This window comes from Hyaena hyaena, unplaced genomic scaffold (genome assembly GCF_003009895.1).
Source record: "Hyaena hyaena isolate Hyena2069 unplaced genomic scaffold, ASM300989v1 scaffold_30, whole genome shotgun sequence".
Taxonomy (NCBI): Eukaryota; Metazoa; Chordata; class Mammalia; order Carnivora; family Hyaenidae; genus Hyaena; species Hyaena hyaena.
The window spans coordinates 1,474,787-1,485,657 of NW_024080662.1; the positions used below are offsets into that span (position 1 = coordinate 1,474,787).

At 40.6% G+C, this 10,871-nt stretch overlaps 1 protein-coding gene across 4 annotated transcripts in view; it reads left to right on the forward strand.

The window, feature by feature from the left end:
• The window catches only part of QRICH1 (glutamine rich 1), a 52,490-nt gene that overhangs the window by 11,459 nt on the left and 30,160 nt on the right, over positions 1 to 10,871 (forward strand). The window lies entirely within an intron of this gene.

The following is a 10,871-nucleotide window of genomic DNA, read 5'->3' on the forward strand; positions in this document are numbered from 1 at the left end:
ATAGGAGGGGCTTATTACTTAAAAGCATGACATTTGGAACTTATTTTAAAATGGATGTGATCTATTTTAGTGATCTTCATTTAGTTGTATGGTTCCATGACTCAGGTCACTTGTAGATTTCTAGGTCTTCATTTACTGTTATATCACTCAAGAAATAATGCTTATTAATAATGAGCTTACAGAAAGAGGAGAAACTAATAAATTTGCTAAAAATTTAAAAGTGCCTCTTTAGGGGTTCCTCATATGAAACTAAAAGTGTGCTCCATTTATAAATGCTGCTTTTTTGCTATTGTCTATTGTGGTTCTATTTCATTTTGCCCTCAAATGCTTTTTCCACCAAGAAATTGGAAAGGGAGTAGACTATGACAGAGGGGCAGGAATGTGGAGAGGTGTGTCTGGTAAGATAGAAGGACTGTGACCCCTTTGCTCCTTAGGGATGCAGGCAGGTAGATTGGAAGGACATGGGCTCTCGAGTTCTATTCTTGGGTTTAAATCTGGCTTGACCTCCTATTCATTGACATGATTTAAAATTCTTCAGCCCTAGATTTTTCATGTGCTAAATAGGGATAATATTTAGTGAGACTGAATGAGACTAGAAAACATCTGGCACACGGAGGAATGCAGTCATTATTTATTCCATTTCTTGTAAGGAAGGAAGGGTACAGGAAAGGTAGATAAGAGAAGCCTGGCTTTTTGGTTCAAGAAATTATTCTGTTATTTACAGCTTGGACTTCCTTTTTCGTAAGATTAAAACAGTTTGGAATGGGGCATCTGGCTGGCTAAGTTTGGTAGAGCATGAGGAGCATGCAACTCTTGATCCTTGGGATCATGAGTTCAAGCCCCATATGCATGTAGAACTTGGCTTTAAGAAAAAAGGAAGGTAGTGGGCACCTGGGTGACTTAGTCAATTTAGCGTCCAACTTGATTTTAGCTCAGGTCACAATTTCATGGTTTGTGGGATCACGCCCTGCATCAGGCTCTGCATTGACATCACGGAGCCTGCTTGGAATTCTCTCTCGCCTTCCCCTCTCTCTGCCCATCCCCTGCTCGCACTCACTCTTTCTCTCACTCTCAAAATAAGTAAACGTTAAAAAAAAAAAAAAAAAAGGAAGGGGAGAAAAATGGTTTGGAATTTGAGTTTATAAGTGTTTGAGACTTTATGTTCAAGATGGCTGATTGAGGCCACCTGTTAACTTCATTATCTTTTCCTAAAACCCTGTAAATAAAAGAAGTGTAAATGATAATCCATGAAACAGTTTTAATATGTTGGACTCATAAGAACACACATTTTCTCCATTCTAAGCAACTTAAAAGATTTTTTTTTTTAATATTTTTATTTATTTCTAGGAGAGAGAGAGAGAGAGACACACACACACAGCGTGAGCAGGGGAGAGTCAGAGAGAGAGGGAGACACAGACTCTGAAATAGGCTCCAGGCTCTGAGCGGGCAGTCAGCACAGAGCCCGGCGCGGGGCTCGAACCCACGAACTGCGAGATCATGACCTAAGCGAAAGCCGGACGCCCAACCGACTAAGCCACCCAGGCGCCCCAAAAGATATTTTTTAAAAAGTGTTGGAAAAAACAAGTGCCATCAAAAAACCACTAAATCTGGGGCACGTGGGTGGCTCAGTTTGTTGAGTGTCTGACTCTTGATTTCAGCTCAGGTCATGATCCTGGGGTTGTGGGATCGAGCCCTGTGTCAGCATGGAGTTTAAGATTATCTCTCTCCTCCTCTGCTAGTCTCCCCTGCTCATGTGACTGGCTCTCTCTGAAATAAAAAAAAACACTAAACCTGAGAAATTGCTGAGAGAGGAAGCAAACAGAATCAGGCAAGAGAAGCATTCATGTAAAAGAGAGCTTTTAGAGAAGGTGGAACAGTTCTCAGGGTGCTGTAAGCCAAGAAGTGAAGGATACAAAGCAAAATTCTCCCCTGGGGCAGCCTCAGACTCCCACAGGTTGGGACTTGACCAAGGGTTTATAACACACATTTGCATACATATGTCTGCATGTATTATGAGTATAGTTGACCCTTGAACAACATAGGTTTCAACTACACAAAGTTTTTTTTGATAAATACAGTATAGTACTGGAAATGTATCTTAGGATTTTCTTAATAACATTTTTTTCTCTAGTTTGTTATAAGAATATATAATGAAAGTAAACAAAATGTGTTAATTGATGGTTTTAGTTATCAATAAGGCTTCTAGTCAATAGTAGGCTATTAATAGTTAAGTTTCTCAGGAGTCAAAAGTTTTATAGGTCGATTTCTGGTTGCAAAGGAGTTGGGGCCCCTAGCCCCGTGTTCTTCAAGGGTCAGCTGTGGTAGGTACCAAGTATAGTATGAAGGCAGCTCTCCTAATAGGCGGGGAAAGGATGTATTCTATTAGTGGAGTAAGACAGTCAGTCTACTACTCTTGGAAATAAAGTCAGATACCTCTCCTAATACAATCCAGATGGGTTAAAGAGATAAACATGAAACAATAAAACCATTAAAAGACAGTATAGAAAATTTTTGTGATTCTAGATTGTGGAAAGCCTTCCTAAAGAAGAAAGTAAACTCTGAGATAGCTTTACCCAATCTTTTTTACCCTGAAGGAGTACCTTATTTGAAATAATTTTCAGGTCTCAGGGAACCCCTGCATAAAAATAACTTTGGGCACCTGGGTGGCTCAGTCATTAAGCATCTGATTTCCACTCAGGTCATGATCTCACTAGTTAGCGAGTTTGAGTCCCATTAGGGTGAGCTCACCCCTCTACCCCCAACTTTTCCCTCTCTTTTTCCCTCTCTCTCTCTTTTCCTCTCTCTCTTTCCATCTCTCTCTCTTTTTCCTCTCTTTCTTTGCCTCTCACTCACTTGTGCACACAGTCTTCAACAAAATATTACTGTATTTAAATATCTCAGAACATTAGCTTGATCAGCAAGTTAGAGGCATAATAATATAATTTTAATAATAACTGTCAGTGTTCTTTTGATACATTTTTTTGTGATATTACATTTTGGCCAACTTATTAGGGTATCTTTTTTTGTGTGGTTCTCTTCCCCACATAGGTTATCATTTTTAATTCAAGTTATTAGTATATATTTCTTCTTACAAAAATTTCTTCCTTGAGCATTTTTTGCCTTATTCAAGTGGTCCTAAAAATCTTATCACAAATTTCTGTCATCCAAGTTGCTGAGATAGGGATTGTGGTATGTGATATATGCAAGAGTAGTTTTCTTCGCCTCTTTAAAATTAAAAGTGATCTTTTAGCCAGACTTTCTTGGACCAAACAGTAGTTATTCCTAGTTTACCTTTCTTGAGACTAATCTTTCTTTCCTTTTCATAAGTTTTAAATTAAAGCCTCTTAAGGAAGGGGCATTTGGGTGGCGCAGTGAATTAAGTGACCAACTTTGGCTCAGGTCATGATTTCATGGTTTGGAAGTTCAAGCCCTGCATAGGGCTCTGTGCTGACAGCTCAGAGCCTGGAGCCTGCCTCAGATTCTGTGTCTCCCTCTCTCTCTGCCCTTCCCCCACCTCTCAAAAATAAACAAACATGAAAAAAAGTTTTAGAAAACTAATATATTTTCATCAATAACTGACTTAAGCCAGATAGGCATTAATTTTTTTATTTTTTAATTAAAAAATTTTTAATGTTTTATTTCTGAGAGACAGAGACAGCATGAGCAGGGGAGGGTCAGAGAGAGAGAGAGAGAGAGAGAGAGAAAGAATCTGAAGCAGGCTCCAGGCTTTGAGCTGTCAGCACAGAGCCTGACACCGGGCTCAAACCCATGAACCATAAGATCATGACCTGAGCCAAAGTTGGACGCTCAGTCGGTTAAGCGTCCGACTTCGGCTCAGGTCATGATCTCACAGTTCGAGGGGTCGAGCCCCGTGTCGGGCTGTGTGCTGACAGCTAGCTCAGAGCCTGGAGCCTGGTTCAGATTCTGTGTCTCCCTCTCTCTCTGACCCTCCCCTGCTCTCGCTGTTTCTCTCTCTCTCAGAAATAAATAAAAACATTTTAAAAAAAAAACACAACAACAACAAAGTAATTACATCCTTAGAATAGTTTTAGTGAATTAGTGGGAGACAGAGGTGCATGTTAATTAGAAGAGTAGCTATCTGAATAAGTCTTACTGTGTTCCTTTACTCTCTATTACTGACATACTCTTCAGACTACCAAAAGTGTGGGTTTTTTTCCCATATTGACCAATTCTCCGACACCAGCTGGCTGTCCTACAATTCAGTCTGACACCGTCTACCTGGAATTAGCATAAGGTCCTACAAGTTAAGGGATCAGTTCTACAAGATTGCCCCCCAGCTCAGACACCATAGGTTATGATAATACATCAGGTTATCATCTGTACTTCTGATTGATCAGCTATCAATTGGGGTTCTCACTGCCCCTCCTCAGGTTTCATAATTGGTTAGAACAATTCACAGAGCTCAGGGAAACATGTTTACTGGTATATTGTGTAATAAATGATGAAATAGAGGATACAGATGAACAACCAGATAAAGACATAGAGGCGCTTCTGTCCCTATGGAGTTGGGGTACACCACCCTCCTGGCATGTACGTGAATGTATTTATCAACACAGTTCCCTGAACCCCATATTTTTGGGATTTTTATGGAGCCTACAGCACATGTGTATGATCCATTAGTAAATCAATTCCTAGCCCCTCTATTTTTTTTAAATGTTTTTCTTTCTGAGAGAGAGACGGCGTGAGCAGGGGAGGGTCAGAGAGAGAGGGAGATACAGAATCTGAAGCAGCCTCCAGGCTCTAAGCTAGCTGTCAGCACAGGGCCCAACGTGGGACTCAAACCCACGTGGGACTCAAACCCACGAACCGTGAGATCATGACCTGAGCTGAAGTCAGACGCTTACCCAACTGAGCCACCCAGGCGCTCCCTAGCCCCTCTTCTTTAGAGAGTGGAGTGTGAGGCTGAAAGTTCCAAGCTTTTTAAAAAGTTTTTTTCTTAATGTTTTATTTATTTTCAAGAGAGACAGAGTGTGAGTGGAGGAGGGGCAGAGAGAGGGTGACAGAATTGAAAGTAGGCTCCAGGCTCTTGGGCTGTCAGCACAGAGGCCCATGTGGGGCTCAAATCCATGAACTGTGAGATCATGACCTGAGCTGAAGTTGGCCACTTAACCAACTGAGCCACCCAGGCACCCCTGAAAGTACCAAGTTTTAATCATGGTTTGGTCTTAGCAGTGACCAGCCTCCATTCAGGAGCCCTCTAAGAGTTGTCTCATTAGAACACAAGATGCTCCTGGCACTTTTATTATCACTTAGGAAATTAACAAAGGTTTTGGGAGCTTAAGCCAGGAACCAGAGAGACCAAAATACATATTTATTACATCACAGTATCCTACATCTATTTAAGATAAGGAGGTACTCTCTGAAGGCAAAAACAAGAGCTCCCATGTAAATGCCTTGACAATGTACAATACTAGGAAAGGCCCAAGCTTCCTGTTCCTGGTTAGGTCAGCCTGAGCTGAGTGAAAGAGATTCATTTGGATCTTCCCTTTCAAGAGCCCTCTTGAGTTGGGTGCTTCCTAAAGCATCCACTTGAAGTTAAATGCATTTGCCAGAGAGAAGGACTTCTGATGGTGAATCCCGGGGGTCGGGTTTCACTTACCACCCATAGAATTGCTTGTTTCTTCTCTGCCTTTATACAGGGCTTCATACAAGACTTGTTGGCCAAATGGGCCTCACAAAGTGAAGGATTCTTTGAGGAAGGAGACGTCTCATCACTTGCTTCTTTTGGTGCTAGCAGTAAAGATCTCAAGCCTTCAGTGGCTCAAAGTGCATCTCTTCCCCTTTTGTCATTTCAGCTTTTGTCCCTCTTTTCTCTTTTTCTTCTTGTTGCACATTTCCTCCATGCTGGATGGTCCCTAAGCCCTCATCCTAGTGTGAGCTACTGGGAATGAGGAAAATTAATCAAGAGCCAGACTTGGCTCTGAGACAAAGAGTTCAGTCTGCCTCAGCTACTTTAGATGTGTCATCCTAGGCAAGTGATCTAACCACATAGAGTCCATTTCCTGAAAATAAAAGAATTTATGTTGTAGTTACTTTGAGGATTACATCAAACACTAGGTTATAAGCACATTGTCTGGCACATAGTAATCCTCAATAAATGAACACTAGCTGATGTTGTTTTCTTTTTCCACTTCTCATTAATGCCATTCCTACCTAAGGCCGCAGTTGCCTTTCAGACTTTTGAAAGTATCCAAACATTTGTAAATAAGGATTCTCACACTGTTGGTAATATGTCATTTTTTATCCCTTTTTTCTTTTAATACATAAACTGTTAACAGATGCAGTTCAAATCTCTAATACCCTTTTAAACAACCCCCTTTCCCAAGGTAAATACTGTTTTAAAGTTTTCAGCTTGGTGTGATACTTTCTGTATCCATCTGGGTATTGGTATTTAGTTACAAATATTAGACGCGTTCCCCTGCATTCCCCTTCATCCCCTCGTTTGTTCAGAAAAAATTGAAGGATAGCAGTTAACTCAGGGAATGTGTGGGAGGGCCAGAGAATGGGTCTTGGAGGCTGTGCATCCAGGAATAGGACTCAGGTCACCTTGCTGTCTTGTTTTGGCAGAGACTTTCTGCCGTACTCCCAGACCCAGGTCCTTACCCAACCACAGTCTCTCATTGGGATCTATGCTGTCCTGCTCCATTTCTGCCATATTCCTCCACTCTCACCAGAAAGTGGAGGTTGTGGTTCCTGCTACCTCATGTTGCTCCCTTCTGAGTCCAAATTTCATGCAGTGTGTCTAATTTGGGAAGCTTTGATCACATGCCTGCATTCTAGCTGCAGAAGACGTTGTTGGGACAGTGATTCTGGCTTCTGCTTTGAGAGACAGTGCTCATAATATGATGTTTTCTGCAAACATGGGTTTGTAGCCAAAAACAGGACTACAGTCAGCTACTCTCTCACAGGCACTTTGTGGGCTGATTGAGATCCTGATTGGTTTGGTGAGTCATTTATTGCTGCCTTTTCTGGCCCTTCATGCCCAGCCTTTTGCCCACATTTAAATTTCTTCCCTGACCATATTTTTAAGTTCATTTGTATAATAAGAGTTTGGCAGGGGTGCCTGGGTGGCTCAGTTGGGTAAGCATCTGACTTCAATTGAGGTCCTGATCTCACAGTTTGTGAGTTCAAGCCCTGCGTCAGCCAGCTCAGAACCTGGGGCCTGCTTTGAATTCTGTGTCTCCCTCTCTGACTGCCACTCCCCCACTCATATTCATTCTTTCTCTCTCTCTCTCTCCCCCTCCCCCCCCAAAAAAAGAAAACATTAAAAACTTTAAAACGTTAACAAAGTTTGGCAAATGCTTAATACTTGGATAAAGACTACCATTTTTCAGAAGAGTGTATTTGAACGGTGAAATTCTATCAAGGTCCCTAAAGTTCTGCTAGACTAGTTGTTAAAAGGCTTGGTTCCTAGGTGTATGATTCCTCACCTAGTGGGGTCTCCTGCCAGCACACTGAACACTATCCTCAATAATCCATCCTCAGTGAGACTCAGAACATGAAATGGAATGTGAGCTACATATATTGTAAGTTTTCTAGTAGACTCCTTTTTTTTTTTTTTTTTTTTAAAGTAATCCCTACACCCAACATGGGGTTCGAACTCATGACCCTGAGTTCAGGAGTAGCATGGTCTTCTACTGCCAGGCACCCCTAGTAGCCTCTTTTCTAAAGGGGATAAAAGAGGTGAAATTGGGGCGCCTGGATAGCTCAGTCAGTCGAGTGTCTGACTTCGGCTCAGGTCATGAGTGAAATTGATTTTTTAAATCACATTTTATTTGATCTAATATAGTTTTTCAGCATGATAGTATAATATTACTGATAAACTATTTTACCCTCTTTTGATACAATTATACAATTCCCTGATATCTGGTTATGTTTTGTAGTTGTGGCATATTATTTGTAACACATTATAGTTGGAACATCTCAAGTGGTTGTCAGCTAAATGGAACTAACGGGTATTAGACCAGTGGGGTTTCAGAGAAATTTAAGAGAAGAATTATTCTTTCTTGTGGAAATAAGAAAATTTAAAATTGTTTATGAGGAGAACCTGGGGGGCTCAGTTAAGTGATGGGGTCTGTGCTGACAGTGTGCTGACAATGCAGAGCCTGTTTGGGCTCTTCTGTCTTCCTCACTCTCTGCCCCTCCCTTTCTTACTCTCTCAGAAATAAATAAGTAAACTTAAAAAAATTTTTTAAATTGTTTATGAGGTGGAATTTGGAAATTGACCCGGCATACTCAGTTTATTCTGTTTAAATACTATTTTTAATATTTATTTTTGAGAGAGACAGCAGGAGCATGTGCACATGCGTGTAGGTGGGGTAGGGGCAAAGAGGGAGGGGGACAGAGGATCTGAAGCCTGCTCTGTGCTGACAGCAGAGAGCCCCATGCAGGGCTGGAACTCATGTACTGCAAGATCATGACCTGGCTGAAGTTGGATGCTTAATTAACTCAGCTACACAGGCATCCCAGTTTATTCTCCTTAATTTTTTAAAAAAATTATTTACTTCTTAATTTTTTTAATGTTTTACTTATTTCTGAGAGAGGGAGGGAGAGACCGCGTGAGCAGGGGAGGGTCAGAGAGAGGGAGACACAGAATCCGAAGCAGGCTCCAGGCTCCGAGCTAGCTGTTAGCACAGAGCCTGACATGGGGCTCGAACCCACGAACCGTGAGATCATGACCTGAGCGGAAGTCGGATGCCCAGCCGACTGAGCCACCCAGGTGTCCCTATTCTCCTTTATTTAAAAAAAAATAAATTTTGCTCACGCTCTCTCTCAGAAATAAAACGTTACAAAAAAAGAATCTATATAAAAAAATATTTTGAGAGAGCAAGCACAAGTGGGGGAGGAGCAGAGAGAGAGGAAGAGAGAGAATCCTAAGCATGTACTGTGCTGTCAGCATGGAGCCTGATACAGGGCCCTAACTCCAACAATGAGATCATGATCTGACCCAAAACCAAGACATGAATGCTCAACCAACTTAGCCACCCAGGACCCCTATTCTCCTTTAAATGAAATCTTGGTTTTACACTTTAGCCAGAATAAAAACAAAAAAATACAGAAATTACAAAACAAAAAAATACAGAATATTAGTTGTTTAGTTTCAGTGATTGGAAGAAAAGATTCCTAATAGAGGTAGTAATATATGTGTTGCTTCATGGTTCCTCATTGCTTCTTAGAGTCCTTAGTCCACTGAGGAAAAAGAAAAAGATTATCCATCTGCACGTTAATTAAGAACATTGACAAATGGGGTCCAATAAAATTTCTAGACTAGTGGTTATCAAACTTTAGGGTGCATTAAAATCACCTGGAACATTTTTCAAAACAGCAATGGCTGCTTTCTCCACCCCTCCCAATCCCTGAATTCTGCTTCAGTATGGGACTGGAGTCAGTTCTGAGAATTTGCATTCCCCCCCCAATTTTATTGAAATGTATTTGACATGTAGAACTGTGTAAGGTTAATATGTATACAGCTTAATGACTTGACTTACATATATCATGAAATAAGTTTAGTTAACGCCCATCACTTCATGTAGATAAAAAGATAAAGAAATTTTTTTCTTTGTGATGAGAACTCTTGGGATTTACTACTTTCCTCTGTATCATACAGCAGTGTTAGCTATAATCATCCGGTTGTGTATTATATCCCTAGCACTTGCATATCTTATAACTCGGAGTTTGTACCTTTTGACCACATTCTTTTTGTTCTCCCTCCCTCCCCAACTCACTGCTTTTGGTAACTACAAATCTGATCTGTCTCTCTCTTTTTTTTTCCCCCCTGTGGGATTGTTCTTTTTTTTAATTTTGAAATTTTGTAGTATTTGCCTTTCTCTGACTTATTTCACTTAGCATAAAGCCCTGGAAAGTCCATCTATTTTGTCACAAATGGCAGAATTTCCTCCTTTTTTATAGCTGAGTATAATCTCATTTTTTATATATTCCATAATTTCCTCATCCATCTATTGATAGACACTTCAACCATTTTTATATCTACTTTTATTATAAATAATGCTCTAAACATGGGAGTATAGCTGTCTCTTTGGCATAATGTTTTCATTATCAGAATTTTAATTTCTCAAATTTCCCGGTTGATGTTGAATGTGCTCTGTAGACCATATTTAGACGTACTTTCTAAAAAACTTAATTGGTAGTATACTCAGCAAAATAAAGAATCTAAGAAAAATCATGAGAATAAAAGAAATGGTAGAACCAACTTAGAATTGCAACCTAATTGCAATGTAGTAGCCATACAGAAGAGCCAGAAAGCAGTCTGTCCAGGTTGAAATAGAAAAGTCCGAATGCTCAAGAGGAAAGTAATAGTGCGGTACATATTATGTAGTCAAGAGCTCAGAAGTGCATTTTAAGTGTCTCTTCTGATCAACTGGAAAAAAAAAAAAAGGCAAGTAAAATCTCTTGAAAAGGTGAGGGGAGCTAAATGAGAAGGTTGAATAATTTAAAAAAATTTTTTTAATTAATTTTTTATTGAGAGAGAGAGCGCGTGCAAACATGAGAGGGTGAGGGCCAGAGGTGGAGGGGGGAGCAGAGTATCTGAAGCAGACTCCATACTGACAGCAGAGAGCCTGATGTGGGGCTCAAACTCATGAAACTTGTGATTGTGACCTAAGCCAAAGTCAGATGCTTTTTTTTTTTTTAATTTAAAAAAAAAATTTTTTTTTAATGTTTTTATTTCTAGGAGAGAGAGAGAGAGAGACAGCGTGAGCAGGGGAGGGTAAGAGAGAGAGGGAGTCACAGACTCTGAAACAGGCTCCAAGCTCTGAGCTGGCAGTCAGCACAGAGCCCGACGCGGGGCTCGAACCCACGAACCGCGAGATCATGACCTAAGTGAAAGTCAG